Genomic DNA, 8,476 nt, shown 5'->3' with positions numbered 1-8,476 from the left:
TTATATTAGCCGTAGCCTAGACCGGTTAGTTTCGAGGGATAGATACGGTTTAATCGCGTGAAAGGCGAAAACCGAGAATGGAATGTGATTCTGACCCCAACAAGTTCGGAGACTTGTTTTATACGGGTTTAATATTCACATTCTGAATCTTGGGGTCAAAATGATATGGTTTGACCCGTATCGGCTAATTTATGTAAACTAGTTACATAAGCCGAACCGTGCGCGCAATAGGTGCAACGGGTAGCCGTAGGAGTCCTACACTGTTTTCCTAAGTCAATATACTTTAAAGAGATTGTGGTATCAGTAGGATACCTTCCATAATGCCCGTAACGAGTTTTCGTTCATTATACGCCCCGTAGGGGTTTTCCGGTTATTTTAAAGACTTTTAAAGGGCTTTCTGAGTTCTATAGGAAACCTGAGTTTCCCGATCAGTTTAATAAGTCTAAAATATCTTATTTATTATTTAAAATCAGTAGCAACTGGAATCGGGTCAAAAGACCTTGTAGAACTCAAATTTTGGCCAAAAAGGGCATATTCGGTATTTACCGAACCGTAGCCATAACCGCAGGTTATGAGCAGGTTAAAATTTATTAAAAATCTTTAAGAATCCCAAAATATTATTTTACTACAGTGGGTAAAAGTTTTGGTGACGAAATCTTGGTTTAGGTAGGCGTTATGCTAATTGCGCCGTTTATTACAAAAGTTTCTTATAAATGCGCTATTTAGCATAACTCCCATTCTAGACCTCGGATTGGCGTGAAACTTTAGGGACATGCTTAGAATTTAGTAAGCAAGGTTATGGTCCCTTCACGTGTCCGAAATACTCGTTTTATTTTAAAAAGGGCGTTACGGTCAACTTTTAAGTAATTAACGGAAATGCGTAAAAGACCTCGGACAAACTTTAGGGACATGCTTAACTTTCATTGTTGACGCTTTTAACCCTTCTCGTACGAATTTGATCATAACTTTCTCGTTCTAAAACGGAACTTCGTGGAATTTATACAGTATATTCTAGTGAGCGTATTTTACTGTTACAAAGCCTCGGGTACGTCAAAGGGTCACTCAGAGGTATAATTAAACATGTTGACACAGTTAACCCCTGTAGCTTGTAATCTCTCACTTTCTTCCGCGACTTTCGGCTCCGAACCGGGTCAATATGGCAAATGACCGAATCAAACGAGCTTAGACAAGTTAATATACTTAATATCATGTTTTATGAGTGTTCAAACAGGTTTCATAGCATATACATTACAGATTATGTACAAAATCGCAAAACGGCTTTCTGTTGACTTTTTAAGCATACGTTTGACTCGATATTTGAACTAGTTAGAGTGGTGATCAGGGGGAACCCTTTTATAGGTTTGTTACCCACATAAATACCAACACATAACTACTTTTGATTCGAGATATGACTGAGCCATTGTAGACTAATCTCGAAGTCAAACCGTAGTTACGACGGTTTGATTCTTAGCTATATTACTAAGTAAAACTAAACCACAAAGGATTTAAACAACTTACAGAAGCTTGAGCACGATTTAGGATGATAGAATAAAGCTTGGAAGCTCCAGAGATGATTAGAAGTTGAGTTTTGAGGTGTGTTCTAATAGTGAACTATGGATGCCTATTTATAGTACACAACTTGCCTCTAGATCATTACAACACACACTACAAATGAGTATGGATGAATGGCAGGTGTCCTAAGGTGCTATGGGTCGAGTAGGGGACGCCCATACCTCTGGGAAACCCATTCTTAAATGTTTTACCGCTTTAAACAGCCAACAGCCAACTTTCTGTCGCTGGGCATCGCTTACGGACCATATGGCTTGGGCCTTGCGGTCCGTAAGCCTGTGGCGGAGACAAGCTTAATCATTCACCCCTTTACGGTCCGTAAGGCAGGACCCTTGCGGTCCGTAAAGGTTGTTTTTAAATCTTTTTCAATCTTTTTGTAATGATTAACAAAATCTTGTAATTAGTAACGAAATCTTTGGTAATTAATAACCTGACCTTTCGGGTTTGAAGGGGTAACTTTGCGATTTGGCCCCTGATTATTTACAACTAAGGGCCTCGTGTTATTTACCCGCATTGTTAAGTCCCCGGTTATCTTGTTAATTATTCGGAAAGCCTTAACTTTCATTGTTGACGCTTTTAACCCTTCTCGTACGAATTTGATCATAACTTTCTCGTTCTAAAACGGAACTTCGTGGAATTTATACAGTATATTCTAGTGAGCGTATTTTACTGTTACAAAGCCTCGGGTACGTCAAAGGGTCACTCAGAGGTATAATTAAACATGTTGACACAGTTAACCCCTGTAGCTTGTAATCTCTCACTTTCTTCCGCGTTCCGCTTCCGTATGATCCATGATTTATTCGTTTGAAGGTACGAGCATCGTTAGGGTTACTGTACAGTATATTTACCCTTGTTTGACATTTATAACCCTCAAATTTATATACTTTCAAGGTTTGTCAACATTAGTCCTTTATTAAATATAAAACGCCACGTGTAAACTTAAGACACGTGTCAATACATTATTGGACACAAAATTTCGAGGTGTTACATCCTCACCCCCTTAAAATAAATCTCGACCCGAGATTTACTCAAACAAATACGGATATTTTTCTTTCACTGTGGATTCAACTTCCCACGTGAATTCGGGACCTCTCCGGGCATCCCATCTAACCTTAACTATCGGCACATGTTTTCTTCGGAGCTTTTTCACCTGTCGGTCTTCAATCGACAAAGGCTTCTCCACGAACTTCAAGCTCTCATCTATATGCACATCTGTGTGTGGGATCACCAATGATTCATCAGCGAAGCACTTCTTTAGATTGCAGATGTGGAATACATTATGAATTCCATTGAGCTCTTCTGGTAAGTTCAATTTATAGGCAACCGACCCGACGCGTTCGATAACCTCAAAAGGTCCTATGTATCGCGGGCTCAGTTTACCCTTCTTACCGAAACGCATCACCCATTTCCAGGGTGATACTTTTAGTAACACTTTTTCACCTACCTCAAAGTGAAAATCCTTACGCTTCGGATCAGCGTAACTTTTCTGCCTATCACGGGCAGCTTTGAGACGTTCCCGGATCTGGACAATCTTGTCCGTTGTCTCGAAAACTATCTCTGGTCCTGATAATTGGACCTCTCCCACTTCCGCCCAACAAACAGGCGATCTACACTTCCTACCGTATAATGCCTCGAAAGGCGCAGCCTTTATGCTGGTATGGTAGCTATTGTTGTAGGAGAATTCGATTAGGGGTAGGTTCTTATCCCAACTACCACCTAAATCGATAGCACATGCCCGCAGCATGTCTTCTAACGTGTGAATAGTACGCTCACTCTGGCCGTCTGTCTGGGGATGGTAAGCCGTACTAAAGTTCAAACGCGTGCCCAAAGATTGTTGGAAACTCTTCCAGAAATGTGACATGTATCTAGTATCTCGATTAGAGATAATAGACACAGGTATGCCATGTAAGGCGACAATCTTATCAACATATAACTGGGCCAAGGTATCGGAGCTATAAGTCTCCTTGATGGGTAAGAAATGAGCTGACTTAGTCAGTCGATCGACTATAACCCATATTGTGTCGTTTCCTTTGCTCATTTTTGGTAACTTGGTGATAAAATCCATAGTTACACACTCCCGTTTCCATTCAGGAAGTTCAGGCTGTTGTAGCAAGCCAGATGGCTTTTGATGCTCAGCCTTGACTTGCGCACAAGTCAAGCATTTGGCTACATAAGCGGCTACAGACTTTTTCAAGCCTATCCACCAATAATTTGCCTTTAAATCCCGATACATTTTGTCTGCTCCAGGATGGACAGAATATTTGGAACTATGGGCTTCCTGGAGGATAATATCTCGTAGTCCTCCATAAATAGGAACCCATATCCGCCCATTCAATCTCAAAAGTCCATCCTTGTGAAGAGTTAACTGCTCCTCAGTTACTCCTAATTTTTCCTTATGATAATTAGCTTCCAACACAGCCTCTCGCTGTGCAGCTAATATTCTTTCAATCAAGTTATTCTTTACTTCCATCCTCCTAGCATTGATTCGGATGTGTTTCATCCTTTCTTTCCGGCTCAGGGCATCAGCGACTACATTCGCCTTGCCGATCCCAAGCCACCTGTCTTTTTTATGACAAGCAACCCGATCCCAAGCCACCCAATGCATTTTCCTTTCCTCCATGGCCATGTTTTCTAATATGGTTCTAACTTTTATGAATATAACTTTGCAAGGTGTGAGTGCTTGACATAAGGGTGTAGTGTAGCGTATTAAGGTGTGATGTAAATGCAACATCTCTATAAGGTTGAGAGTTCTCGTCTAATCATAAAGAAAGACATAGATTTAGAAAAAAGATTAAAGGATATGTTACTTAGCTTGATTTAAAAAAAAAACCTATAACTTCACATCAAACATTTTTTTTTGTTTTGGACTTTGTTCGACGACATATGAAGGGGTCAAAGCTGATGTATCGGACCAACAAAAAACTCATAATATAGTTGTATATCAAATAAGTTAATTATATAGTTAGTCCTATGGTTTGCACAAAGTAACATACTTAGGTATTAATAGTTTAAAATCACCTTCTAGGGTATTAACTTTTCATTTTGTAACGTTTGGAGGTATTAACGTTAATTGTTTGTTAAACTATTAGTACCTAAGTAGGTTATTTTGTGCAAACTACAGGGACTGACTATGTTAATACCCTAGAAGTTCATACCTCCAAATATTACAAAATGAAAAGTTAATACCATATAAGGTGATTTTACACTATTAGTATCTAAGTATGTTATTTTGTACAAACCATAAGGACTAACTATGTAATTAACGGGTAAGAAATGATGTTGTGCTTAGTAACAAGCTGGTGCCAATCTATAAGCCACTATAAGACATCAAAGCACTCAGTTTCTTATGAGTTAAAAACATATTATCATTGAATTACTAAAATACCAACTACTAACTCGGTTAGTGATATTCTAACCGTACACCGTTAAAAAAACATATGATCATTGGAGTTAAAGTGGACAAAATAATGTAGTTTTAACTTTAATTCTCATTTGAACAATGTATGATATTGCCTATCTAGCAGCTTGCTAGTATTGCTAAGTAATAAATTTGCACCTAGCTTTCCAATTTTTATTTTTATAATATAGAAGTATATTAAAACTAATTAAAAAATTGACATAGTTGATAAAAAAACTATATTTAATAAATTGATGAACTTATAAATTGTAATGGTAATTTGGGAGGGTAAAGGGGTATGGTCCCAGATTTTGCACCAGCAGGGCCGTGAGTGACCATTACCCTTATCAAAAAACCCCCACCAGCAAGAAGTTATCTATGTTCGTGCGGGCACGCGCGAACACAGCAGTCGAATCCAATCGGTCAAACGATGTATGAAAATGGGTGTACGCATAGCGATGCGGTCTAGCACCGCATCCTATGAACATGTTCGTCACAACAAGGGATCTGGACAACAGCAACAATCACCACAAGTGGCGATGCGGCTTGGCACCGCATCCCACAGTCTTTGCCAGAGTGAGAACGCGGAAACAACAGTAGTTACCGCAGGCAGCGATGCGGCGCGGCACCGCATCTTGCCCACGAGGCAAGTGGGACTGACACCACAGAGCAAGTGGCACCAGTGACAGTCGCCTGTCAGCCCATACGTAAGCAACAGACTGACACCGTAGTAGGACGTGGCTTCACCTCCACAGCCGACAAGCCTGACACACCTGCATAAGAGCGGCGCGTCGTCAGTCTGTCCACTCAACCACCCTCCTTCACTCCTCGACTATAAATACCCATCCCAAACCAGGTTTGAGGTATCGCTTCTCAACTCTCTCACTACTACTACTACTATCACACACTTTGCTTCCCAAGCAAATTACTGATTCTCACGCTGGAGAGTGGTAACAAGGAGCACCCCCCACCCCATCCCTCTTGTTACGAGTCACGGTGTGTTTTCCTTGTGCAGGAGACAGCCCAGCTGACGGTCCAGCCACCGATCCTCGGAAAGAAGTGATTAACCCTACTTGACGAGACCAGTGAATTAACCTCTCTTGGTTAACCATTGTTTCATCATTGACGCCCACCGCTACTCTTAGCACTTTTTTCACATCTCTTTCTTTCTTGAGATCATGTATGATCGTTTAACAATCCTAACGGGGAAAATCTAAACCCCGCAACCCTAGGGCCTGCGGTGACTGCTCCCCCAGCCCAAAACATTGGCCACATAGGCACATCAGCAGCAGGGGGCACTCCCCCCACAGTCGCACCAGATTTTTCACAGTATGCTACTGTGATACCTCCAGGCATGGATCTCCATGCCTGGTATTTCCAACAACAAAATATGCTGGCCGCAGCATATAATAGAGCTTGCGCTGAAGCGCAAGTTCCCGGTGGTCCCACCCCCGCACCACACACACCTGCAGGTCGTATCTTACAATACGACGGCAGGGTCCCCACACACCCAGCCTCTCGCAGTAGGCACGAGGACCGCGGTTCCTCTTACTGCGACGTCCGCATGCTTGATGGGGACGATTCCACGTATGAGTCCCGCCGCAGTGGCCCAATACATAGCCGCCTAGGCCCCCATGACGAAAACAGGCGGCAGTCTACAGCCCACCGCGGCTCCGGCATCAATAGCCATCTGGGACCACAATCCACAACGAAGGGTATGGTCGTACAGACCCGTACGACCATACATATTGTGGGAAATCCCACATAACCAACAGCCGACCGGGAGGGCACAATTATGTTCCTCCCACAGAACCCCGCACTACATACCTCCGCGCTACAAAGCGCAACCAGAGCCAGCCCTACAGACCAAAATCCGCGGTCGAAAACTCTAAATTCGTGCCGGAGATTGCCCACGCCGATGTCACCACGGCAAAATTCCCGCTAACGATCGTGAAATACAGTGGTTCGTCCGACCCGGACGACCACATGAATATTTTTACCGGCGCCGGGTGCAATGGCAAGTGGAACGAGGCCACTTGGTGTCATTTTTTCCCCTAGACCCTCACTGGTCTGGCAAGGGCTTGGTTCGATTCTTTGCCAGTTGGATCACTGGCTTCATTTGAGGACCTGCAAACAAGGTTCCTCGCACATTTTGGTCCGCAGCGACGTCACAAACGTGATTCTTTGGACGTCATGAACATCTGGCGCGGAGATAACAAAACTCTTGAATCGTTTGTCGTCCGCTACAACAAAGAGTGCCTTGAGATAGGCGGTGTTGCAGACCAAATGGCACGCAACCATTTCATTCGAGCCGTCAAGGACGAGGAAATGGTTATGACCATCTCAGGCAAGGAGGGCCTTCCAGAAAAATGGGACGATGTCATGGTCGCGGTCAAGACGTACGCTCAAACTCAGCGGTCTCTCAAACCGCACACTACAAAGGCACAACTCCAAGCGGAAGGCCAGTCCTCCCGCCAAAACTCCAAGCGCAACAACAAGCGCAATCGGGACACATGGAACTGCGGCAACGATTCCAAACCGTACGTCCCGCGGAGTAACCAGCCCGACGCAAGGGTAACGATCAACGCCCAACGCGACAACCGGGCATCCAAGAAGGAATCTCGGAACCGTAACTGGACCGAGATTAACCAGTCACCAAGTGACGTCCTCCTCACGGACGCACAATTCTTGCGACCGGCCCAACCGATTAAGTCCAAAAAGAACCAGGATCTCACGCTTTACTGTGAGTACCAAAAGGACTCGGGCCACACAACCAACAACTGCATTAGTCTCCGGCTGGAGATTAAGCGAGCCCTGAAGAAGGGGAAACCGTATTTCCCCTGTGTCAAATCACTTTCCCGTGCGCCTCACCAACAGAAGGCACACGCGAATAGAGGAGGTAAACTTCATGGTTTTACCTCACACCTCCAAATACGACGTACTTCTCGAGAGAGAGTCCCAAGGAGATTTTAACATGATTACATCTGTCCCCCACTATGCCATCGGTTTCCCAACCGAGACGGGGGTCGCGGTAATCTATGCCCGCAGAGAGATTATGTCCACGGACGAGCTGCGTCCGACGAAGACGGCAAGGCTCACCCCTAACACCCAACCGGAGAAATGGGTTCTTAATGCAAGACACCCAGATCAAACGGTCACGTTGGGTCATGCCTTGTCCAACAACATCAGGGCGCGCCTGAAGCAAATCCTCTTCAGAAATCAAGATATTTTCACATGGACACCCGCAGACATGACAGGGGTGCCACGCGAAGTCTCGTAACATTTCTTGAATACCTTGCCAGATATCAAACCGGTGATCCAAGGCCAACGCCACTTTGGATCCGCAAAGAACGAGGCGATGCATGAGCAGGTCAAAGAACTGCTCTCCGCAGGCATCCTGCGAGAAGTCAAATACCAGACTTGGTTGTCCAACCCAGTCATGGTATAAAAACCAACCGGTGGCTGGCGCATGTGCGTCGACTATAAAGATCTCAACAAAGCCTGCCCCAA

Source organism: Helianthus annuus, chromosome 5 (genome assembly GCF_002127325.2).
Source record: "Helianthus annuus cultivar XRQ/B chromosome 5, HanXRQr2.0-SUNRISE, whole genome shotgun sequence".
Taxonomy (NCBI): domain Eukaryota; kingdom Viridiplantae; phylum Streptophyta; class Magnoliopsida; order Asterales; family Asteraceae; genus Helianthus; species Helianthus annuus.
This window is presented reverse-complemented; position numbering follows the sequence as displayed.